This window comes from Podarcis cretensis (assembly GCF_951804945.1).
Source record: "Podarcis cretensis genome assembly, chromosome: 9".
In the NCBI taxonomy this organism is placed as follows: Eukaryota; Metazoa; Chordata; class Lepidosauria; order Squamata; family Lacertidae; genus Podarcis; species Podarcis cretensis.
The window spans coordinates 47,996,674-48,023,457 of NC_137178.1; the positions used below are offsets into that span (position 1 = coordinate 47,996,674).

General features: G+C 42.3%; 1 protein-coding gene and 1 long non-coding RNA gene across 11 annotated transcripts in view; one reads left to right on the forward strand and one right to left on the reverse strand.

Moving 5' to 3' along the window:
• Positions 1-26,784, forward strand: part of GALNTL6 (polypeptide N-acetylgalactosaminyltransferase like 6) — a 459,868-nt gene that overhangs the window by 376,986 nt on the left and 56,098 nt on the right. The window lies entirely within an intron of this gene.
• Positions 23,133-26,784, reverse strand: part of LOC307224546 — a 107,306-nt gene continuing 103,654 nt past the window's right edge. For 6 of the 7 annotated variants that reach the window (XR_013842622.1, XR_013842624.1, XR_013842625.1 and 3 more), the window contains one exon: positions 23,133-24,168. This is a non-coding gene — a long non-coding RNA (uncharacterized lncRNA). The remainder of the gene's footprint in view (positions 24,169-26,784) is intronic. The other variant, XR_013842623.1, reaches the window with a different exon arrangement.

The following is a 26,784-nucleotide window of genomic DNA, read 5'->3' on the forward strand; positions in this document are numbered from 1 at the left end:
AATTACCTCTTTTGACCATCATCTTGTTTTGCAGAGGGAGCAGAGGCTTCCTACAGGACACTTTATTGCTGTGCAGAAATGCTTGATTGTGGAGAATTGGGACATTCTTACACCCTTGAAATACGAATTGTTAGTTTATATTGCACTTACATCCACATTGTCGCTCACATAGCAGATTGCTTCCTGATTACAAAGCAAACAAGAGCCCAGCTGCAGAAAATGCAATCTTTGTTTTGGTCTTGGGATTTTTTTATCCATCTTTTTTGTTTTTTAATAATAGTAATAATAATCATTAAGTCCTTGTTCCATGCACATGCAATTATAGAGAAGATAAAAGAAGAATTTTGTCTGAATATTTGTAGTCCAAGTTATGTGGTCTCCCATTCCAGAATGTATGACTCTGCATTCAGCTCATGGTAGGAGGCAGATGATGCATAGAAAACTTTATGCAGCACACTTGGAGACACAGCCAGAGTCTTCTTGGGGCTGCTAGGCCACAGTTGCCCAGACAAACCAAAAGGGAATCAGGCACTCCTCTACAAAGTCTACCTTAGGCCTAAGAAGTTACGTTTGAGCTATTTTCCCTGTCATTTCCTCTGCTTACCGTGCCTTGTATAAGTTGTGTTCTATATTGCAATAAGTCAATCAACAGTTCTGAGTATGCAGCTTTATGATCACTTTTTGAAGACTATGCAATGCTATGCTTTTTGGGCATAGCTGGACAGCATGCTATGCCTTTTGGTTTGCTGCAGTATTTTTTTCTTCCGCAGTGTGCATACCAGTTGCTGGTGTGCACCAAAGTTGTAGGGCAGCCTTCCCCAACCTGGTGCCATCCAGATGTTGTTGGAACACCAGTCCTGATGGGAGTCACAGTCCAACAACATCTAGATGAACCAGGTTGGTGGAGGCTGCTGTAGAGGATCCTGGGACATCTGGGACACATGCACCTCAATATCAGTTTCCTCACCAGTGTGCTAAATTGCAGGGGGGAGAGTGTTGCTATTCAGAATACAATTCTATACCAATAAACCTGGGAAGGTGCCTCATTAAAGTCAGTGGGGCTATTTCAGATTAGGCATGTAGTATTGGAGTGCCTTGCTGCTGAGTAAGTTTGGAGAGTCTGGACATAACCCTTGATGGGATATAGTCTGATAAGTTATATAACAAATATATATATGTATGTTTCCTGGGCAAGAGGGAAATGTACACTCCGAAGCTAAGGTTTCCAAAATTCTGCACTGGTAGCATGCCCTTTGGAGAAAAAGTTGATGGTTTGGGGAAAGCACTGAAGTTTCCCTGGTTTCTGCTCTCCATGGTTCCATGGCTCTGCTTTCTCCCTTTCTAAGTAAAAATAAATTGCTTCTTTCCTGAGCTGTCAATTTCCCGCTACATTCCATTAACTTGAAAGGATATTTGGGGGTGCTTTCATATGTCATGCAATTGGTATCGAATCAGGTCAGCACATGCGCTCCAGTGGCCAATTTCGGTGCGTTTCAAAGCAGTAAAGTGGCTGCTGTGCTGTATGCGGTGGCTCCCATGATAAGCATTGTATTTGTTTGGCTAGCAATGTGACTCCATTGCCCTGCATTAGGTACCTCTGCCCTGAGAGATAGAAACCACTGAGAGCCTAGCCAGCAGCACTGCATATTAGTGGGCAGTTGCTCCACTGAGTTTTGAAACTTGGTTGTCAAGGGACAAAGTTTCAGTCAGTGTCGGACTCGCCTGTATCAAGGCCCCACATCACAAGATTTGCCTCATACGGAAATTGACTTTCCTTATGTCATTGTGGTTCCTAAACCTTGCCTCATAAATTGAAGTAGCCCAAGGTTCGTTTTCCTAAACTGTCACGAATGCCTTTTAAATTGAAGAATCCCAGGGTAATTACTGGAGCCAAACACATCAGTAGGAGAAGGACAGGTGACCTGTTGCCCTGGGCAAACTGCTTGAGTCTGACAATAACATTTGCAATCTCCTTAAGAAGAAAGGTAAAGTATACTGCTTTTAAAAAATAATAATAATAACTCTGTTGAAAACCTTGGTCCAGAGCATGGGCCAAATTTGGGGCTAAATTAACAGTTTGCAAAGTGGCATGGATTAGAAGCTTTTCCCTACATAAAATTAGTTCACAGCAGGGGAGTTTTCCATCCCTATGTAGCCACCTGTGATGCCCTGGGAGAAGAAGGGACAGGGAAGTTTCCTTCCATGAACTTCCTTAGGTTACCTAAGGATACAGGCCATTACTACTACCTAAATACTGAACAGCACTCTGAGTCAAGTTTAGCTTTTTCCTGCTGTGCATGTGCAGGAGTGACTCATCCAGTGGGGCAGAGCTATGGCAATAGTGTCCCAGCCACAGTGGTGCTGTCACTTTCTGGGAGGGGAAACAGCAGGTTTGTGTGGGCAAGAACATCAGATTGGCTCCATGCAGATCTTACCTCCTGGTCACCCCTCCCAGGAAGTGGCAGCAACACCATTGCTGAATGCTGTTGTTGATGCTGATGGTAAAGGAGACCCAAGACCCATTTTTAAATAATCCTGGCTATGTAGCAGGCACTGAAAAAGCAAACCATGTAAGTCACCGATGGCTAATTTTGTGGGATGCAGTGCTCTCGGCAATTTTACCACACCAGCAAAGTCTCCCAGAAAAGGTGTTTAAGAAGTCACCATACAAACACTGAGAACATACTCTTTGTGCTCTTGGAAGCAACTTTGGGTGGTACTCAGTGTCATTCCTCCTAAGAGAAGACCCATTGAGGTTAATAGGCATGGCTAATGTAGGTTCCTCAATTTCAACTGGTTTCCAGCAAATGGTGAGAACCAAACTTCTTCAACCTCCCTGCTGGAAGAGCAGATTTCTGTTTATCCATAGACAAAGGAAAGGGTGGAGGTCTAAGCACGAAATTGTCAATCGTGCCAACCACATGATAACTGAAATGGCAAGAATAATCTTAATAAGAAAAAGTACTGATACTGGTCAGTATAGTGAATTGCTGCCGGTCATGGCATTTCATGAAAATTCTCTGAAACGTGAATATAATAAGAAGCAATTGGTAGCGTGGTGGGTGACATTATCATCTGGAATTGAAAGACAGAAACTTACTTAGGCACCCACCACTGCAATTACCAGTTTGAACTTGCGAAGACTGTCTTCTGTCTCTTCCCTTTTTATGAAAATATGCTTAACCATTTCTTCAAATTCATGGCTCAGAATCTGAGGGTAAAATGTCACCTTGAAGTGAGAACTTGTAAATTGGTCAAGCCCTGCTGACTCTTATACATGCATCCAAACCCTACATGATAAAAGGGAGAGACAATCATGGTAAGGGGGGAATGCAATAAAAACATTTCTTTTGGCTATAGATATATTTTGCCTTTTATATGAACAAATTTACACACAGACCATGATGTCATGGTGGCAAAAACTGACCATGCGTATTCATCTCAGATATCGAATTCCTAAAAGTACTTACTTGTTTACTTAATACACTCCCACCCAAGGTGACTAACTGTAATGTCTGCAATTGTATAATCCTCATTTCTATTGAGCTCTTAAGGCATGACATCCCAATACACTGATGCCGTATCATGTTACAGTACTTCATTGCTTCTGCCCGAATGGAACTCCCTGACCTAGATCTCTCCCTATCCTGCTGTAAACCATAGCAGTACATTGTGCAGCATAGTGGCTCAGAGGCTGAGCTGTGATTCAGGAACTCCTCCACTCATGAACTTTCTAGGTGCTTTCTCTCAGCCTTGGCTCCACCCCACAACTACTATCCTGGGAAATGATACCACGGACTTAGCTTAGCATTCTGGAGGGCTGGATGTAGAGCCCAACACCAGACTGTAATAATCACACTTAAGTGTTCCAAAATAGAAGCATTGCAAATTGCAGTGGGGAACCTGCGACTTGGCAGGCATTCTTGGAGTGCATCAGTCTCGAGGGCTGCTGGTTCTCCACTCCAGCCTTCCAGGGCTGCTTAGGGATTGTATCTAGGCAATGTTTGAAATCAGGCATAGGCAAACTCAGTGCTCCAGATGTTTTGGGACTACAATTCCCATCATCCCTGACCACTGGTTCTGTTAGCTAGAGAACATGGGAGTTGTAGTTCCAAAACATCTGGAGGGCCGAGTTTGCCTATGCTTGTTTGAAATCTTGAAACACTCTAGAAATGGTAAGGTGATGATTGGGAGAGGCTCATCTATTAGCTTGATGCTACAGCAACAGGTAAAAGGTAAAGGATCCCTGGATGGTTAAGTCCAGTCAAAGGCAACTAAGGCACTCATTTCGCTTTAGGCCGAGGGAGCTGGCATTTATGCACAGACAGCTTTTCCGGGTCATGTGGCCAGCATGACTAAACCGCTTCTGGTGCAATGGGACACCGTGACAAGTGCCAGAGAGCATGTAAACATTGTTTACCTTCCCGCCACAATGGTACCTATTTATCTACTTGCACTGGTGTGTTTTCAAATTGCTAGGTTGGCAGGAGCTGGGACAGAGCAACGGGAGCTCACCACCGTCGAGCAGATTCAAACCATCAACCTTCCACTTGGCAAACCCAAGAGGCTCAGTGGTTTAGACCACAGTGCCACCTGTGTACCCACAGCAATAGCCTCCCGGCAGAAGCGTGCTGCTATTTTGCTGTAAAGGTGAGGGTGACGTGGCAGCAATTCTGGGGCTGCACAGACACGCTGGCAGAGCCAACCCAGCATTCCCACCTGCAGCCCCAACCTCACAGCTGCCTCACCCTCCTCCTTCCTCCCAACAAGCGGTAGTGATGCTTCTCCCAGGAAGCTTTTGCTCCTCCTCCGCCACAGAGGATGAGCCTCTCCTGATGAGGAGGATGATTAATGCAGCTTAGAGCTCTTTCTTCTGTGTCTGCAACTTTCTCATCCTCACTCTTCTTTGTTCCTTTTCTTTGTAGTGTGCTGTAATTGCATTTCCAAAAATCCACAATTTACTGTGAGGCAAACAAAAAGCTTGAGGCTCAGCACCTTTGGGTTGTCTCCATTGTCTCTTAATTTCTGTGTTTGTGTATTCACATTCTTCCTAGCATTTGAAGCTATTGTTTACTTTTAATTACCCATTGGTTCAGTTAGCCACCCAGAGAGCACATTCCTCTCCAGGTAATGAGAGGGAAATCTCATTGCCCACATTTGTGGTTTTGCTTTTTGCTTTTCCTGCCTGCACACAGAAACAGGGGAAGAAAAAAGAAAGATTGGCTGATTCTGCAGAACTGCTCAAGTTTTTTGGTGGGTTTTTTTGTGAACGCCATAAAGGGTTTTGTGTTCCCTTGAGCGTTTGCACGTGGCCGAGCTTTGATTTGGAAGGGTGGGGAGGAAGTGCTCCAGAAACACAGAGAATGTGATAGTTGATATTTTGTATTTTCTAAGCAACTACTGTATGCAGAACATTTGGAAAGATGCACAGAACAATGGTGAACAATACCAGGATATATTTTCTTAAGGGAATTTCATTAATATTAAGAGACATAGGGGTTGTAGTTCCTCTCTGCACCAGGCCAAAAAATAATATTATTTGTACAGAGCTCTCTGCTATTTCTGCCTCTGTGTTTCCAGTGCTCAGCTGGATGAAATGGAGCTCTTTCTTTCAGATTTAGCTCTGCAGTTGTTACTGTCTCCTGAAAGGGAGTGAGGAAAGCCAATGTCAACGATGCCCCTCACATCAACTGCTTCTCCTGAGTGTTTCTTTGCCTTAGGTTGTCATATATGTATCAATACTGTTGCTGGCCAATCATTTTTGTTTTGTGAAGAATTTCACTATGGAAATTAGACTTGAAAGATTCAGGTTCATGTGTTATGTACGGGCTGCATCCATTCCTTTGCTAGCTGGGTAAATGCTCTAAGAGGCATTTGAGTTTGGTTAGACCTGGCTGGAAGGCAGTGAGACAGGGGAAATTCTGATGCTGGAGTGGGAATGTGGGCATCAGTTACTACTAATGTGGGTGAAGCTTGAGGCTTGCAGCATACATCAAAACTTCAGCATTGGAGGATTCAGAAACTGGCTTGTCTGCAGCACCAAATCCCATTTTTTGGATCTGCAGATCCAATGCACTATACAAGGGTACAATCGCATGTCTGACCCATGATATTTTGCTGACTGAGATGGAGAAATGAAATAGTCCCCACTGTAAATCAAGGTGTATCAAACTCATATTATGGCACCTGAGGCAGAAAAGCCCTAAAGCACCTCTCACTCTCACTGACATAAAAATGAAATAATCAATTAAAAAACTTATTTGCCACCTTTTCATGACACCTAAGGCAGCTGCCTAACTCTGCCTGATGGTAGGGCCAACCCTAAGGCCTTTTCCAAGCTTGTGGAGCTGGCATAGGCAAACTCGGCCCTCCAGATGTTTTGAGACTACAATTCCCATCATCCCCGACCACTGGTCTTGTTAGCTAGGGATGATGGGAGTTGTAGTCGCAAAACATCTGGAGGGCCAAGTTTGCCTATGCCTATGTGGAGTAATTTGTTGGTGACCAGGATGAGCCATTTCAACTAGCTTGCCTGGTCCTTAGACAACACCCATTTTATTTCAAGATGACACTAAACTTGTTTTGCCACTTGTAAGGTCACTGAATTGCCTGTAACACCTGACCAAAAGCTAACAGCTTAGCATCTGACTTCGTTAAAATTAGATTATTTGATGTTATTCCCTCCCCAAGTCAGAACAATTACCTTAAATTGGAAAAGTGAGGCTCAGTGATGTGTCAGAATATTTGCCACGCATGATGCAAATGCTCAAATTGTAGGCAAAGCTCACCTTCCTCATCTATTTATTGTAAGGAAAGCTGAACTCAATTATTTTTCACATGTCCAATTGCGAACACAAGACTGCCAGCGCCGCCAGACAGCTGGAGAATGGCAGATTACGGGCTTCTACCCCCACCTACTGGCAAAGAAAGGTAAACTTTACTTTAAAACTCTTCCAAAGGTCGTTCTGTTATTTAACATCACAAAACTAAACTGAGAGTGCAGATCTCATTCAGAAGAGGTAGTCAGTGGCCTGTTGCTGTAATATATTCAGACACATTTTCTAATAGGCTTGTGAAGTGAAACTCAGATCTGCTTCCTCCACACTAAAATGCCTCATGCAGAGAAACTCTGTGGCCACAGGTACATGGAGAAGTGATTCTAGAGCCACTGGAACTACTCTGAGCAGTTATGGAAGGGATTTACCTGACAGATGGATGCCAACAAAAAAAAGGACCTGGCAATTGAGAAACTCCAGGGCCAACTACTCATGGCATTAGGCACTTGTTTAAACAAGCACATTTAACCTGTCTGCTTCTATTTTGGAGAGGAGAAAAGGCACCCATGGATCCCCGATCTTAAATGTGCTGCTGATTTGGATTGGTGTCCCACTATTTTTCTGCTGGAATTCACTTCCCTTATGGCTAATTTTTACCCCTGAAAGTGTGTTTTAATAAATTTTATTTACAATTTCCATAACCACATAAACAAAATGTGTTTTACGGTAAATAAACACTTTCAAGAGCAAATAACAGGCAAACACCTGAATAAAATCCTGTAGAGCCCTAATAATGATGATGATGATTTCTTTGTTCTCCAGTCACTCTGGGTGGCTTCCAACAAAAGATTAAAAATACATTAAAACATCAGTCATTAAAAACTTCCCTAAACAGGGCTGCCTTGCATGTTGAATGATTAAAGAATGTTTGGCCATATGAATGGTCTAAGTAAGTTATATTCAAAAGAGTATACCCACTGAAATCAATGGTCTTGAATAACTCCAAAGTCCATTGGTTTCAATGGATTTATCCTGAGCATGGCTTAGAACCCCTGCTCAACCTTTCTTCTTCTATGACTGTGTTCATGTCCATTTAACACATATAGCTAACCAACAGTTGCAATCTGCATGCAGAACCAGGTGAATCAGATATAAAGAGCCAGACTTATACAAGGATAAAGCAAGCTGCATCTTGTGACAATGAGATGCTTATGGAATTCCATTCATCTCTCTTTCAAGTGAGGATTCCAGATCACTGTGGCATATCCAGCATGTACAGTGGTACCTCAGGTTACATACGCTTCAGGTTACAGACCCCACTAACTCAGAAGTATTACCTCGGGTTAAGAACTTTGCTTCAGGATGAGAACAGAAATCGTGCAGCAGCGGCATGGCAGCAGCGGGAGGCCCCATTAGCTAAAGTGGTGCTTCAGGTTAAGAACAGTTTCAGGTTAAGAATGGACCTCTGGAACGAATTAAGTTCTTAACCTGAGGTACCACTGTACATAGATCCCAGAATGAATGAAATAGCATAATCCAGAAGGTTAAAATCAGTGAGGGGTTTCTCAATGACTTCAAGGTGTGTGTGATTAGTCCAGTAAATTTCCCCCCTTGCTAATATATCTAATGAAGTTTGGGATTAGCATATTTCCACCTAGTTCTTTGCAACAGATTACTGAAAATGTCATCAGAGCTGGATGAATTGCATTTAGCTTCCCAATTCATATGAATAGGTTGCATTCTGTGATGGGTTCCAGACATTCAGGTTTTTTAAAAAAGGATTTATATAATTTTTTCTATGCATTGGATTAGCATTTTTTTTAAGTATAGCACTTATTTTTTCATGTTAAACCCCTTTGACTTATTGGCTGTATTTTTAGACCACTTTTTTTAAAAAAACCTATCTCAAGTTAGCATTGTACAGTTATTTGAAGAAAGAATTATGGCCATTCATCTTGCTGAAGGCTCTAAAGGTGGTGAAAACTTTAACACATTACACCGATGGCTCAGTGAAGATATTATCTTGCCAGCTGGAAATGTGCAAGGGAGCATACTATTAGACGAGAGCGGTTTTGATAATGAAACATGCAATGAGACTCTGGCGCTCCTTGTACATTTTCCATGTGCTTGAGTCAAGTGGGGTGTTAACCAGAAGGTCATGATATTTCTTTACTCACCGGAATTATTTTCCATTTGCCTGAGTCTGCACATAGGAGGAAATCAGCACAGAATCAACCAAACTAGAGGAGATCCTGCCATGAGTCTGAGTTGTTTTAAAATCAGCAAATATTAAACCAGACAGTGTATGAGTCAGATGAAGGGCTAGGGCCTAATCCTGTGGGCTATTTTTAAGTTATAAGTGGTGATGTAAGTCATACTCAGAGTAGACCCCTGAAATCGATGAACTTAGGTTTCTTGGGCCCTTAAATTTCAATGGGTCTGCTCTAAATATGAATATGACCAACACTGCTTATCACCCAGTGGTGCTCTTTCCACAAACAGGAGAAGTCCTTTCATTTGCAGAAGAACCTTTCACCTTGCAAGGGCCTCTGCTAATGGAAGAAGAAGGAAGGTGATTTTTATTGATTCCCCCATGCCACATTTTACTCTGTTTTGGAGATTCTCAAATCCAGATGAGCAAAAATCATTGTCGTTTTCTTCAGTTAGCAGAGACCTCCACTGTATCAAACGCTCTTCCTGAACAGAAGGGTGCCATTGAATTCAGTCCCATGGCTTTGAGCAGTACAAACAGTAACATGAACCCCTTTGATTAGAGTGTGATCCAGCATTGTACAGTACAGGGAACCCTGGCCCCAACCAACAGCAAAGCAAAACTTCGTATCAGCAGGGTCAAACTACAGAATTAATTACATGGCTTATCCTTCCTGCATGCTTGCTTCTTGTTTCCTTTTACTAAATAACAGTTGTGGGGAAGAGGAAGGATCTGGGTAGGGACCACAGTCTAGCAGTGGTCAGAGCTGAACTTTAACTCTTTGCCCTGCGCAGTCCTGATCTGAATATGTCTTCTGCCACTCCCGCAAAAAAACCAACCACGCTGCTCTTTGCCCTGGGACCATAGGTACCAGCTCCTAGGGGCTGGTGCAGTTTTGCACCCCCAATGTCTTTTTTTAAGGGGCTGGTCACCCTCAATGTTCAGAGGGTGTTGGTTCCGCCCCCTGACTCCCCATGCAGGACATTGCATCAGGCGTCCTCATTCAACTTGAGAAGATGGCACCTCTGCTGGGGAGGGAAGTTGCCATTCATTCTGTTGGTTATTGGAAATGTAGTGTCTGTAGCTTTCCTTGCCCAGGACAGAATAGCAAATGGATCTCATGGCATCTTGCCCTTCTGCATTGAAATAATTTAGTGCTGCAATTGCTTCAAATACAAAGAACCTCCCACGGTGATGGGAACTAGAAATCAGTAAAACTACAGAAGGCGATGCCCAGTTCTCTTTGTGAATGAATGTGCTTACTAAATCAACTGTGTATTGATTTAAACATTTGTGGCACTACTGTTGAGCAATAGATAATCCAGGATTGCTAAAAACGCAAGTCGGCTCTTGAGATTCTGGGAATGAAACCTTCAACTGAATCATTGGACTGTCTCTACAACAGTGTTAAGAAGATGTGGAATGGGCTGTCCAGTCCCCACAATGCTACTTCTGACTTGCTTGGCACAAATCCACTCCATTAAAGATTCACTCCTTTAAAATTCTGGCATGCAGCACAGGATATGCAGTCAGTCAAGAGAAGAAAGTGCTCTCAGGAGAGTCGTCTGGCATTTTTAAGGAAATCGTTATTCTGTCTTTAAGGCTGTGGACTTGTGTTGCTTTTCTTCCTGAGATTTCCAAGAGAACTACTTGTTAGGGAAGCTCTTTGGCTTATTAGCACCATACATGTTTGTATGCCTTTCAGTTTGACCTGTCAGAGGAGGTCTTCGAGGGCAGCTTTATTTGATCCATCGGTTTTCCTTCAGTGCACCCGACAGCAGCTGAACACAGTCACAACATACCATTCAAAGTGAGGAAATATAACTAAGACAGATTCGCAAATATTCAAAGCATAGGGTGTACGTAGGGTAATGTGGTGCTGAAGGATCGGTTTAGCTGCGGTACATGAGTCCAATAGAAATGCTTCAAATTTTAGATTTTCTGTGACTTTTGATAGCAGTTCACCTGATCTGCACCTCCACACCAATATACAAATCAGAATATAGTTAATTCTTCTGATTTTGTACTTCTGGTGCAGGTTTTGGCTGAAAACATGTGTCACTTCTGATATAAAATACTTTTAGAAATGCATTTTTTGCAGGAAAATAAGACAAAAATATGTACTGTGTTTACTCGAATCTAATGCTCACCTTTTCGGCCAAATTACATTGCGAAAATTAAGGTGAGCGTTAGATTCGATTGCACATTTACATTCACCAGCAAATACTTTTTTTGGTTTCAAGGTTCTGAAAATTGATGTTCGCATTAGATTTGATGGTGCATTAGACTCGAGTAAATACGGTAATTAATGCCATAGTTTCTTTTTAAGTACAGATAAGGAAAACAGATCACTTTTTTCCTAATGATCATTATAGCATCTTATTACCATACACAACTTTTTAAATATTATTCAGAGTGGGTATGGTGTACAAACTAGTATCATTATGCAATTCTATGAAAACACAGCCTTTTAATTTTTATTTTGAAAGCAGACATTCTATATTCCTTTGCTACCTCCAGAAATCCCCCACCCCAGTGCCAGCATTTTGATATTGAAGGCAGCATGGCTTAAAGTTTATTTGGATTTTTAAAATGATCATGTTAAAGTTTATTCTGCCTTTTCTAAATATATGGGCAAGGGGTGTCCATAGTTTCTTTGCTATTCATTAGGGAAGGTCCCAGATTTAAAGTGGACCATAAAAACAATAGAAGAATGTTAAGTCCAGCAGCAGCACAAAAAGTGTTTTCTTTTGCAGCTAACACAGTGTCTTCTGCTAGGCAATTGAGGCATATGTGCCCTGTGAACAAGCCTATACAGTTCCAATATTTTCAGGCGGCCATCCAATATTCATTAGGTTAGGAGTAAGATCCATTTAATGGGGCTAACATCCAAGGAAACATGCAAAGGGATGAACATCTGTAAACAGGGCCCTGGGCTACCACTGAACCAGCCCACTTCCTCTGTGCCTAATTTGACAGCTCCTGGGATTCTGCATGGGGTCTGACAGTGATCCTGCCTCACCTAAATTCTGAGAGTGCCTTTTAAGCATATGAAACATCTTTCCAGATCAGGTCAAAGGCCCAACGAGTCCAGTGTTGCTGCTGCTGTTTTTAGTGGTGTTGTTGTTAAAATATGTATACCGCCCTATACCCATAGGTCTCAGGCTTCGGGAAAACGGCTTCCTCCCTCCCTTTGGCCATGAATAAGCAGAACAAAGCGAAAATAGTATCTTACCAGTTAAAGATATTTTAATGATCACAGCGAAAGATTCCATTCTTGTAGGAAAGGTGCTCCCAATTAAGGTTTCCACCCACTTCCCCCCGAGCCACCCCCATCATTTCCTCATCTGGCAACTTGATCTCGCAACCATTTGGCCTTCTGTGTAGCTACCTTATCTGCTCTCCTTGACTTTGGACTGAGCGCTTGGACACTTTCCAGTGAAAGGGAGTCTGTTAATTCTCTCTCTCCCTGTTCTTCTTCTCCTAGCTGTTTCCCACTCAGTTCTGCCCAGCTGTTGTCTTTCAAACTATGTCCCTCTGCAAATCACTGCTCCAAATCTATACTGCTCCACTGCTCCTGGGCAGCTTCAGGATCCTGGTTAGGAGCAGGGGGGGAGGCCCCCACCATTCCCCATCAGAGTAGCTCTCAGGACGGTTCACAACATAAAATTAAAATATGAAAAACACAAAATCAATAATCTGCCCTTCCACAACACATTTAAAACACATCAGATGTTACTTTTTTCCCCTGTGTTGTTTTCAAACAACTGAATTGGAAGAGCCAAATAAATGAAAAATTGTTAAATTTCCACCACTAGCTTCTGCTAATACTCCCCTTTATGCGTTGATTATGCAGATGTACACAAGATATCACCTATCTAAAAGGCTTCTCTCTTGGGGGAACTAAGCTGTACATGCCTTTGTGTCAGCCTTCCTGAACTTTGGTCCACAGATGCTGTTTAACTACAGCTCCCACAATCTCTCAACTACTGGCTGGTTGTGGGGTTTTCGCCCAAAAACCTTATACTCCCACAGTCACCAACTAGGAACCTATGACTATGAGAAACCCACAAGAACATGGGTGCAGTGGTTCTCCTGCTCATATCCCCCATAAACTGGTATTCAGAGGCAGTAGGCCTCTGATAACTGGAAGGAATACATATTCATTAGAACTAGTAGCCATTGAACAGTGCAACTTTCAGCTGCACTGAAGTGCATTGTGGGAGTGCCCAAGCATTAGGGAAAATTACAGCTGCAACACAGTGCTTAGAGAGTGTGATCGGATGGTTCCCAGCACCAGCAGGAGCCAAGCAAGTTGATCTCTCCGCTCTGTCATCTTCTAATGAGACGTTATCAGAGCAAAGATGGTTGTTTTCTTCCTATCTTTAAAAAAGGCTCACAGTCTACTGACAGTTTTTTTATCCTTTCTCGGCAGAGAGTACTCTCCTGGATTCCTAGCCCCAGGCATCCTTTTTAAAGTTCTTTCACATCCCTCTGATGACACTAACAAAAGCCTCTGCAGTAAAGAGAACATCTTTAAGATCATGTGTGATGGGCCAGCTCTCCCACAATAGCCTACTGCCCAGTTGTTATAATAGCCATGACAAATGATAATAAACAAATGCTTGCAAGAGCTTCACACACAGTAGACAGTGCCGTCTCAATGGCCACCCTCAATCATAAAGGGGAATACACCCAAAATGAGAAAAAGGGGTCAGAAAGTGTAATCTGGTGAAAGCACAAAAAAGGCTTCTAATGCTGTTTAGTCTCCAAGTGAACTTCAAAAGTAATGCAGCTTGTATCTGTGGGCTCATAAGGGGTCACCAGCTTTTTTGGGTTAGTGGACACGTTTGCAACCTTGAGAAAGTACCATACATTCCAGCCATAAGATGGCTGCTGGGGTGCGGGGTTGAAGAACACAAAATGGCAGTAGGCGGAATGTGGCATAACAGAAAGTGGCTGCCGCATTTAAAAGAGCAGAAAAAGAGACAGGATCACAGAATGGTGCTGGCATGGCCCCATCAATGAGAAAAAGGCACCTACATCTCCCAAGAAGCTCTTTGCATCTCTTCACTGTTCAGAATGAAAAACAAGGTGGGTGTTCAATCCTGGCATCCAATGTAATGTCAGCATATTTAAAAAGGGGTTGATGTAGGAAGGGCCAAGCAAGCCCAAGCAGGAATTAAGCGGGAAGAGCAAACTCTCTCGTTCATTGTGAATTTTTGAGGGGATATTTATTGAGGACCTTTGTGGGTGCCATAGGAGGTGGGCACATTTGTGCCAGCAGGCCCCAAAAATAATAATATTAAATCACGGGGAGGGGAACCCTAATAGTTTTAACCTGGCACCTAAGGTAAGATTCACCTCTAATATCTCTGAGGTGGGCATTCTATATGTGTGGTGTCACCACTGAGAAGGCCCCTCCCTAGTCACTACTAGCCTGAGCTCTGAAGGCTGAAGGAACACTGAGAAGAACTTTTACTGCAGACCTTGGCGTCTGGGCAGATTTGTATGGGGAAAGGCACTCCTTCAAATACCCACTTTTAGGTCTTTAAAGGTTAAAAACAGCACTTCAAATTGTCCCTGGAAAGTGCAGAGCTTTTAAAATGGTGAGAAATGATCAGATTAGCCAGCTGATGTGTAGTTGGCATTTCCTGGCAGTCTTCAAAGGCATCCCCATGTGCTGCACATTAGAGGAATCTAACCTTGATGTCCTTAATGCATGGATAATGTTAGACACAGAAAAGCTATTTAACTATTGCCTAAAGAAATAAAGTAGTGAGCACTTTGAGTAAGGGAAAATAGAAGTGGACATAGGTAAGCAAGGTGAGTAACTTTCTGAAAGCTCCTTCACCTGCAAGCCTTACATGATAACCATTTTTATAAGACAATAGTGGTATCTACAGGATCTTTTTGCAGAGTTGATTGAGGCATGGGCGTAGCCAAGGAGGGGCAGGGGGGGCAGCTGCCCCACGTCAAGTAAAACAATAGAAATACTTAACTAACTGACTAATCATGTGGGTTCTTAAAATAAAAAAATCCTGGCTACACCCATGAATTGAGGGCAATTCTTCCACTTCAAAAATGAATCAGCCCTCCCAAGTTCACATATAAAGCATTTCAAAACAGTATGCTGTTCACATAAGAGGCTTCAAGTAAAGCGCTTTAACCTCAGATGCTATTGGCATAATGTGAATTCTAAAATGGGTTTAAAAGGGCACTTGCAAAAGGCAAGCCATCCCAGAATGCCTTCAGGCTCAATGAACAAGGGTGCCTAGCAGCAGCATAGAAGTCTGGTACTAGATAGAATCTCAAACAAGCTAGTTGTTGTTGTTTTTTTAAGTACATGCTTAAAATCATAAAAAGAAAAATCCCTTCATTGCGAATGAAGTCTCAAGAAGAATTTATGGCTGATGATGATGGTGTTGGTGGTGATGATAATAATAATTAATAATAATAATTGTTAAGTTGTGGGCGAACATATCAGACGACACAGTGATTCTTCCAAAGCAGCTCTTTATTTGTAAGCTGGAACAGAACTGAACTGAGGAGCTCAGTCAGCCAGCTTATATAGAGCTCCAGAACAATGTAAGTGTTGCCATTTTCTAAAACTATCCAATCACAGAACGTCACTTTCGATCCTTCATTTGCATACAAACTATCCAATCACTGAACGTCACTTTCGATCCTTCATTTGCATAACTATCTACAGTATCCCCCTGCTGGCCCAGGATGAGAATTTCAGTACATAACAATAATAATTAACAATAATAACATCTTTTCAGCCAAATGACTTCTTTTACTGTACACATAGCAAAACAAAACATGTGTGAATGAATCATTATTAATTTTCCCATTACAGTGAGACCCACTGGCCTACCTACCTCTTCCATGAACTGCAGTTTTTCTGCTTATGTGGAATGTAGGGTGAAGTAGCATTTTCTCCCGAACCAATGAATGAGACTGATCCCATCTCAGCTGTAAGTGGCACGCTGAAAATCATTATAGGCCTGTTTTCTGTCCTTCCAGCCAACATACTGATATATAAACTTTACATATGTCATAAAATAGTTGGATATAAATTATTGATAGGTGAAACCAGCCCATTTGTGGTCCATTAAGACAGGGATAGAGGATCTTGGCCAAAACCCAGCTTTTTCAGCTCAAAATCAACATGAATTCTGTCCCTCTCTGTTTCCAGCTTTGCTTGCATCTTGGGCAACACCCAGAGGGATCTGTGTCTGCTCGCAAAGCCAGGGTGCCAACTTAAATAAAATATTGGGGGAGCCCAGGTAAGCCCTGCCCCACATAATCGATCACAAGATGTGGCATACGCACACCATTTGAATGGCAGTGTCCATCAACTTTGGCGGGGCCCAGCCCCTTCTAATATTTTATTGGAGGGGCAAAGGACCTCAGCCCCTAGGAGTTGGCTCCTATGTCGCAAAGCAACTTGTGACTCCGAGTGGTGTGGGCTGCTTCATGAACATAAGCGAACATTCTGAAATTCTATCCAGACCCGTGTCTCAGTCACAGAAGCTAGCGCACCCTATCTTTGCCATGGAAAAAATACAAGCCATCATTTGTTTATGCATTTTTCGCAACACAGTACAATTGCAATTATACACCATTTTATTTAATATTAAATAACTTCAATGAGATTGTGAGGATATATATATGATATCTATTGTCCTATTTTAAAACTTGTAAAACAGTGGTGATAAACTCCCTTATGCACTGCTTGGAACTTTAGTGCATTACTGGACCTTTAGTTTATGAAAGGGGTAAGTTGATGTTGATGCTGAAAGGACACCTCCAGTAGTCCTCTTCTCCATTAGTTCCACTCCTGTCATCCTCAACCCTGGAAGGCTAAAAACTACCAGTGAGTAGAAAGAATAGCATGCAGATGTGATTGGGAAGTCAGGCAAATCTCTAGCAAGAAGCCCAACTCTATGCATTGGCCTACTAAAACAGGCTGTTTATACCCATTCATAATTATGGTCAGGGCTGTCTTAAGCATGTCCGGTGCCGTGGTGCAAAGATCCCTCCCCACCGTTTCCCAGAGTTGTCGACTTTTTTTTAGGGAGCTGACACCACGTTACACTGCTTGGGAAAAGAAATCAGGAAACATAAACAAACTTTTTTTAGTTCCTCATTTATTAACAATGCACTTATATATACAACACCACGTTTTGTTTTTTCTTGTTTTTTGCAGATTTAAGACAGATTATCTTATTATGTAACACCTTGTTTTTAACAATGTTGATTTCTTTTTAATTTCAGATCTTTTTTAATTAAAAAAAACATCTAAATGACTGCGAAGCCAGTCCAACAGTTCTTTTTTCATAAAAACAATCCAAGAAGCTCACAGCAGAGCAAAGCCAGAAATTATAGATAAAGCCTAAATCTGGCAACAGACTGGAAGGGGTGTTTTTTTTCTTAAACTGGTGTGTGTGTTCATGTATGCATGTGTAAAAGAGAAAGAAATCTATAAGCAAGTGATGCTATGCAGCAATAACTAGATAATGTGATCTGCACAGAAACAACAGAATTAGGAAGCACCATTGTTTTAAACAAAAGCAAAAGATCCAGAAGGAATTGTCAGCTGGTATAGCAGTGCAACACTTCAGGCCATTTTTTGGCACAAAGAGGACAGATCAGTGTGATTTTTCATTCTAAGCACTAGCAGGGCTTTTGTTGCACTGCCCACTGTGATCCAAGCCAATTCTGCTTGTGTTCCTTTTACCCACAATAATTCTTAAGTACACACTCAATATCAGATTGCAGAACTAGCTGGAACATATCCAAGGGAAAGCATATTATTGTTCAGAGGTGCTTTCCTTTCACAAGAGATTAAAGGGAAATAAACACAGAAAAAAAGGATCATCTTACATAAATTATATGAGATAGTTCTCTGTTAAAGCGCATGATAGGATATACTAGTAGTGGCTTATGGAACACAGGAAGCTGATTTTATTGTCCACCGTGACTGGCAGTGGTGAGGGTTTCAGACAGGGAGCATTCCCAGCTCTACCTGAAGATATTGAGGATTGAATCTGGGATTGATCTACTGCGTGCAAAGCAGCAGCTCTACCACTACATGGGAATATATATGTGGGGTTCAAGACAGCCTATGGGCCATGTTCTGTAGTCTCAAATGCATGTGGGCCAGCCAAAATCTGACAAGTCACTCCTGGTCTCCTAGGAGCTCCCATCCCTCTCTCCACCCCCCCAGCTGGGAGCCAGCTAGGAGCACCCATCCATCTCTCTCTCTCGTAGCTGGCTCCCAGTGGCTCAAAGGGACAGGAACCTCCAGCTACTCACTCAGGATGCTGGCAAACCTTCCAAGAACGCTGTGAGAGTCAGGGGGTGGAGTCTTCAGGGGACAAAGGAGCAAGCAATCAGGCATCTGAGCCATCTCTACACCCAATTACCCCCTATTGCACCCACCAGGGGCCCAGGAAGCCCCTGCGGGAGGGGATCCAAAGGGGCTTCCCTGAGCCAGACACAGTGTGCTCCAATGGGCGGCTGAGAGGAGAGGAGAGGGCTGCCCCAGAGCGGGGAAGGGAGTGTGCCCTGACTCTCCTTCCTGGACACTCAGCCTGTGATGCCCTCCAAAATCCTGGTGCCCTGGTGCCCCACGCCACTAATGTCTATGGGCAAGATGCCCCCGATTATGGTTGACACTGTACAGTTGGACCACATTAAGACATGGAGGCAAAATAAGAATTGGTGTGCTGAAGTGATGATCAACCCTGACATTGTGTAGGTGGTGTTTGAAAAATGTTCCCTGAAGGGTAGATATTTCTAATGTCATTAATTCACCCCAGACTGCCACGCATTTCACTAAGAAAGCAACCTTTTTTTTCCTCTTCTTAATAAAGAACAGCCTTCAGTGATTTGTTAAGCTATTTAACACAGTCGAGGAACATAATTTAGAATAGATTTGTGTGAATGGAGCTTTCAGAAATCACTAAAACAGTTTATTAAAGGAGGGTGTATCCAAGGGGGAGGCAGCCCAGCATAGCAATTAGACCTTCTGAATTGTAGCCACCCTACCGAGCTGGGCTCTCCGCAAAAGCTTTTATTTCACAAAGTGTTATTTTTAAGATTAATAATCGAAATACCAATCTGAAGTGCCCAGTAAGCATATGGATAATTTTAGCATGTGTGGGTGGTACCATTTCAATTGCCTTGCTAGTCTAGCAATAGGCCTCTTCCAATGTATGATTTCTTTTATCATATTTATCTAAATAGTGCTGCGATAAGCAGGGTGATAATGACTTTTTAATTTAGAAAAACATAAGAGGCCCTATTCATCTTCAGAAACAATGTGCATTGTGTATCGCACAGACACTGTTGTCTGCACTTGAAAAAACTCCAAAGATGAATTATCCAAGTAGAAATGGAAAGCTCCTGGGGAGAAATTGACATTTTTTTTACACCTTGGGAAACAAATGGAATGTCTGACAGATCGTTAGTGCATTATATAATATGCTGTAACTGCCTATGTTTTCATTTTCATTTTCAACTACCCAGATTGATAAGATCCATCCTTCCATAAAAACCTGGGTTAAATTCCTCTTAGATAAGAACCTGGGGGTTTGAGTCATCAATTTCACATGCGTGCATTAATAAGTATGTGTTCGTGAATAAGTGTCTTTTTCATATTAATTCACTTTTTAAAAATCTGTATTTTACATATTTGATCACAAAATACATATTTCTTCTCAATTTATCCATTCCTAAAAGTACTTTATCCTAAAGTACAGATTTTAACTTACCTTGGTACTTGTTTTTGAGCTAAGAACGTTATGTAAAAGTGCTGAATCCAGTGGATAATTTCCCTTCTGATCTACACACTAATCCCCAAGATGCGGATCAGATCATTCCCCAGCAGTGTTCACAGAAATCAAATTCTTCAAGCATCTCTAGCCACTTTAAATGCAACCACATAGAAACTCTTCCATGCAATTAGATTTTCTTATGCAGTGGCTTGTGACAATCAAACTGGCACATTTCCACAGTGTAAACCCTTGTGGGTGGCTTGTGGTAGGCATGCATTAGCTGCCTAGTTCATAAGGTGAGCCACTGCATGCAAATGTGGGAGAGCAATGTGGCTGGCTTTAAAGTATCCACTATGGCATTGCCTGTTGTCATGAATGATACATTAGCCTCACCGCTTGAAAGTGGTGGGGGCGCACCTTCATGTGACCAAATGCCTATTTCATTCTATGAAAGGCCCTTGCCTCTTCTCAGTGTGGTGTAGTTGTTAAGAGCGGTGGACTCGTAATCTGGTGAACTGAGTTCAATTCCCTGCTCCTCCACATGCAGCTGCTGGGTGACCTTGGGCTAATCACACTTCTCTGAAGTCTCTCAGCCCCACTCACCTCACAGAGTGTTTGTTGTGGGGGAGGAAGGGAAAGGAGAATGTTAGCCGCTTTGAGACTCCTTAGGGTAGTGATAAAGCGGGATATCAAATCCAAATTCTTATTCTTCTTCTTCACTATTTTATAGCTTGCCTAGAAATATTTGACTAGTTCTGCCTAGAACCCTCGCCATAGAGCTCATCTCATGGGCATTTGTCTCCCTTAACCCATAGTATTAACTTCATCCATTCCTCGTCTCACTTTCTACCACTTTTCTCATACTCAAATCAACGGCCCTCAAACTGATATTTTAGCTGATTTGACTTTGGCATTCAGCTCATCTATATTGACTTCCATTATCATTACAGAAGGCGTGCTTATGTATGTAAGAGAATACAAGTATAGAGAGGGGGGATTTTTAATCAGATAATTTGGGGGGTGGGGAATGGCAGTCACACCCTTCTTCCCCTCCTCACACAAATACACTGTCAGGCTCTTGGGGAAGGGGTCTCTGGATTTCAGCCAGTGGAGTGGAGTCTCAACCTCTGAGTTTCAGCACTTCAGAGGTCTGGTGGAAACCCAGGGGAAGGAAAGGAAGCATAGCACTCTAGAGATCTGGGTCTTCTGTGTTTCATAAGCAAGCTCCATCTGCAGAGTTGGCTTTCATTGGCCAGCTCTTGCAGGAAACAGTATAAGAGTCACAAATATGAATAGGAACATTACTAAGTCACCATCAGTTCTCATCTGAAGGCATACCAGCCCTTTCTCTCTGCTCCTGGCTCCTGGCTTAGTTATATAAAAAATACATGTGTGATTGTGGATTGGATTGGATTGGATTGGGCTGGGCTGGCATCTGATCTTTTGGCTCAGCTTCATAATAACTCAGACCTACAGCTGTACCTCTGAACTTCTGGCGTGAACTTTTGATCATTTTTGGTCATTCATTCTGATCTTGTGGCTTGACCCTTTGCTCAGACAAACCCATGAAGAATAAAGCTATCAATGGCTACTAGCTGTGATGGCTATATTCTTCCGCCCCTGTCAGAGGTAGCCTGAATCACAGGCTGGGAATCACAAGCAGGAAGTGTGCTGGTATGTTCCTGTCCTTCTTGCCAACTTCTCATAGGCATTTGGCTGACCGCTGTGAAATGAGGGTACTGGTCTAGATGGGTCACTGGCCTGATGCAGCAGGGCTGCTCTTACGTTCTGTTTCATACTTCCTACCAACTTCTGTCCCAGATGCTGACCACACTTTGCTGCCGCCCATTGCCCAGTGTCACAGACCTTCCCGGATACAATGAATGTTACTTTTCTGAACTCGTTTGCTTTGGAAGGTCTTGCTACTGGGTCACGTATGGAATCTTCCTAGCTGGTGCTCCGCGGCCACAGGGTATCTACATTATTAATTCTCTTGGCTCAATAGAAAAACAGTGGGTCTGTTGCTGTTGCTTGCTGCTGCTTATCATTTTTCTCTTGTTTCACAACAGGCCATCTAGTAGCTTTCAGATGCCACCTGAAGTGTAGACTCAGATTACAGAAGATGGCACTGAATGAGCTTTCGCTGTTTCCTTTTACTTATGCTTTCCGTGTTCATCACGTTTACCAGAATTTGATCCCTGGGTATTCTCATCTGAGCTCTAAAATGGAACCTAAAGCAGGGGAGACTACTGAATCCCCACGGTTCTGCTTGCTAATCTTGCCAGTGCAGCAGGATGTTGAAATCAAGCCTCAAGATGAATTTCTCAGCAGAGGCACAGGGAGAAGGGGAGACTCGTTCATTTTAGATTTCTACGCAGAGAGCTCTTGACTGTGCAGAGTTGTCACCTTGGGAAATGCAAGTTTATGTGCCACTCCCAGAATGATAAGGAGGGAAGGGTATCCAAAGGGTATTGGGGCTGACAGGGTGATGTACGAGGGTAGAAAAATCACTAAAATGGAGCACGCTATGTCAGATATGCTTGTAGTTGTTGTCTCTTTCCTGGGAACAGAACAGTCAGAGACAGAATGCTGACTTCTGCAAGACTCATTTTTCTCGAGCGAAATGCAGTCAATCTCTTTCTGTCTATTACTCTTTGCTGAGGCACTGCGTCTTCCAACTAACGAAGGTCTTGCCCTTCCAGGACTGCTGTAGTCATAAAAGATGGAAAGAGCTTGTCGAGAGTCCACTTTAATTGACCCCCAAAGACAACTTAGTTTCGACTGCATTGCTTTTTGTCAAAGCTTGAGTCCTAGTGGACAGTGTTTTGCATTGGAACTCCTTAATCCCATTCAGAATTTTTTTAAAAAAATATTTTACTCCATTCTTGCATTGTATCCATGCATTTTTTAGAAAACATTAATAGAGATGATTGTGTTTACAGCCTAATATAACTTGAGATGAGAGAAACCAACAGAGCAGTATCTTGTGTTATTTCAGCCTTCCCCCACTTGGTACCAAGCTGCACTGACCGGGTTTGGTGGGGGTTGGGGTTCAAAATATCTGAAGGCCACCAGGTTGAAGAAGTGTGCTTTTTGTTTCTTAAAATGCTGGCCTCTGCACCATGATCTTAAAGGCTTTTGTATGGTGCCTTTCTTAAATGCTTTTTCAAAAAAAGTTAAAGACTTTTGACAAATTCACCTAGCTTTTAGCTTGGGATGCGGAATGATCTTCCTCAAACCTGAAACTTCCAGATGTTGTTGGATTTCAGCTCCAATAAGCCCAACCAGGGATGATGGGAGCTGAAGTTCAACATTTAAAAGGTACGTTGGGTTTTAATGTATTTCTTTTTATAAAAAAAAATCATTTTTATTGATTTTCCAATAAGAAACATCCAATTAATATATCCAATCATAATACTTCAATTAAAATAAAAAACTAAAATAAAAAAGACCAAATTATAATCAGAATTATATTTATTAATTTTTTGGAAATCCCCACAGTCCAGATCTCTGAAGCAAATCTCCACATCTTAGTCCTGCTTCTCCTCGTTGTTTCCATATTTTCAACATCTCAATTTTAACGCTCCAGGGTTTTAATGTATTTCTATTGCTTTTATGTGAGATGCCTGGGTGGCTTTTTTAAGGGTTGAAAGACAGCATATAAATATTTTTAGAATATCTATTCCTGCATATCATGACCAATGTGAGATAATCCTTTGAACACTCAATTAAATCAACAATATTCGACCATGAACAAGTTTATGCATGTCCAATAAGTACATACTGAAGAGCCAAACTGGGTTATTCCATGTGAGTTGTTGTCTTCAAAGGCTGATTTGATTCCATTATTGCTGAGAAAACATAAATGTGGGAATCATATATGCAGCCTTAAGATACTTCCTTTGGCATGCCACCATCTTATATTCTTATCAGAAAGTGAAATGTGGACTAGAGGAAATGATCATAAACTTGAGAAGAACTAGTGTCACATTGACACCCTTCAAACTTGCCCTTAAATGCCTAAACATTTCTTGGTCACAGTCCACTGGTAGGCATGATGAGTGAATGTAGGCACCACCCCAGCCTGTGTGCATTCAGTTGAATGTCTGCCTAATGATACTTACATGCATACATCTCACTGTGAACTCTAGAAAAACAGTTCCTGGCCATAGGGAGAATGTCTTTTCCACATGCAGTTGTACATGCCTAAGGTCTATGCATACTTTCAGCTGGACATGAATCTCAGTACCATCATGTTTCTCCATTCACCCTAAATAGGACATCTGATCTGAGCTTTCCTCTCAACTTTATTTGTAATTTTAAAGATTCAGTTGTCTTGGATCCACCACAAATATTTACACCAGAGAATGGTTTCAGACATCTGCTCTTGCTGCTAGGAAACAGAAAAATTGTTCACTTAAGAAGGGTACGTTTGTCCACACCTCACACATAAAAACATTTTGGAAAACGTTGCATTTCCCTTTACCTAGGATTCAAGGATACTGAGATACATCAGGTATCAAGCTGTTGATGTCACTGCTGTGTCTTCATTTTGTGATGCCAGCATTAGTAAAGGACCCCAACTTGATCTGAGGTTTACCAGATGCAATTAAGCCAGGGAGAGAATGGGATTGGGTGGGCGTTGTTCCATTCACAATGCAAATCTGCCCAATTCATATCTCCTGAATCAATCCACAAAGAAAAAATCCACAAAGCTATTCTGCAAAATTCACACTTGCCTGAATTTTGCAATGCAGTTCTACAGTAAATTAAAAAAAAACCCTGTATAGATATAGATAGCTAGATATCAGAAGAAAGTGTGCAGAAAAATCCGTAGAGTAGTGCAAGTAATGTGGAAAGTAAAATTGCTTGTAAAAGTGAATAGCTAATGGAAGAAATGCAGACACAAATATGCATGAATTTTCATGAGGATTTCTTTTTGAAGTTTGCAAACTGATGTGGGAATGGGATGAACTTGAAATAAACAGAAACTGGAATGGACAGATAGACCTGTCCCTACTAGGTATTGCTGTGCCTTACATTTCATATACCTACTTACCCTTCCCTTGGAGGGATCTATTTGTGCAATGCCCCTTGTAGGTGCAAAGCCATACTGATAGGTGCTTCTGCCTTGTCATCTGGGAGCAGAGCCACTTCCCAGGACCAAACAAGAAACGGCCAGTGCTGGTAGTCCAGTACCTGACTGGTTTCTCTACTGCTGCTGTGCAACAAATTTTGGGTCAGGTTGTTCTGTACAAATCACAGCAGCTCTAGTTCAAATGGAAATAGTGCTTCAGCGGTATCTCCAAACCCCGGATCTTATTATTCAGAGGGATTCACATGCCAGGCATCATAGTGTCGATCCTGTGCCACCCTTCCTTGCTCTCTCTCATAACGCATGCTCTTAGAAAGGCTCATTTCCATCTCATTCCACATCCCGCCAAATGAGCCTGTGTAAATGTAGAGAGACGACTTTCATTTCATTTTTATTACTAAACCAAGCCCCCCCCCTTTTTTTTTATTTAGTGGGAATGTGGAAACAATCTCTCTTTGTGGGGTGATAAAAGAGGAAGGTTCATTTCCTTGGGTGTCTAGAGCACTGCCTGCCCATCTTTGTTGCGACTTTGGATGAAGAGCAGGAGCTAACGCGAGACAATAAAGTGCTCAACCTCATCAGCTTTCAGCTTCTTCATCCTCTGCCAGGAAGTGGGTGCCAGTGTTTTTTCTGTCACTTCCATTTTTGAAAACTGCTTTCACGGCTTTTACAAGAAAATGTCATTGTGCCTCTGGTGCAAAGGAGGAGGAATCTAATTTCATTACAGTTAAGTGCCTGCCTCCCCATTACCTTCCATAAGAGCGTAACGGTATATTATAGAGCGCTAATAAAATAGGAAGGATGGAGGTAAGAGCACATGTCAGGAAGCCAAATTACTTTGGGCCACCTAGTTGCCTTCTCATTTCACCCGGGTGGCTGCCTTTCCCACAACCTAATTACAGCATTTTTTTGGGACTTTGCTACCCAGCGATAACTGGCTGGCAATGCTTTTGTGTAGCTGAGACATGGCGCGGTGTGAGCTCTGGTCTTCATCCTTGCCACCAAATAATTGCTTCTGACGGCCGTATTAATCTCCAGAGACTTCGGAGTAAATGAAATATGAACATTTATCTTTTATTCCCATGTGCCACCGGCGTGGACTGGAGCAAATAAGTGGGAAAGGAGTGCCTTTGCAGTCCCTGACTGTATTACTGACTGTATCAAAGGGACAATATTCACCCAGTTTCTCTGCTCCGTGGCAGATCACAGGCCAGATCATTAACTGTGTGTCTCATCCACTTAGCAAAGTGTGAGGCCCTTGTCGGCTTGAATCAGTGTCACCGTGTGCAGGTTCGAGAGTGTCTGGAGAAAAGGCAGGCCGGCTCTGTGTGAGAGTGTGTGCTGTACTGCGGAATTCCTCTGATAAAAAAGAGTGGGTTGATCAAGCTTTACTTTATTTGAGTAAGAAGTATTCTTTGGGATTGGGATTAACCCTTTTGCATCCTTCTAGTTGCAGTTAACTTTGTTACAAGATCAAAGCAGGAAAGCTGCTAATATGTGCAGTCAGGTAACTTGAGCGCTGCAGCTGATATTCAGAAAAGGGCAACCAAAAATTATCAAAGACTATGAAGAAAGTTTGCAGCATATGGGACTTTTTAGTTTCAAGAAAAGGTGAGTAAGAGGTGGCTTAATAGTTTAGAAAAGTATGCACGGCATACCCGCCAACATTTCTCCGATGAAAATAGGGACGTCCCATTCCATAATGATAATTTTACTATTTATAAATATAAATCTTACTGGGTTGCCCCAGCCACTCTGGGCACCTTCCAACATATATAAAAACATAATAAAACATTAAAACATTTTTTAAAAAACCCGTCCCTATACAGGATTGCCTTCAAACAGCTTGGGGGTCAGGTAACTCCATACTCTCCAACATTTGTCCAATGAAAATAAGGACCTCCTAAGGAAAAG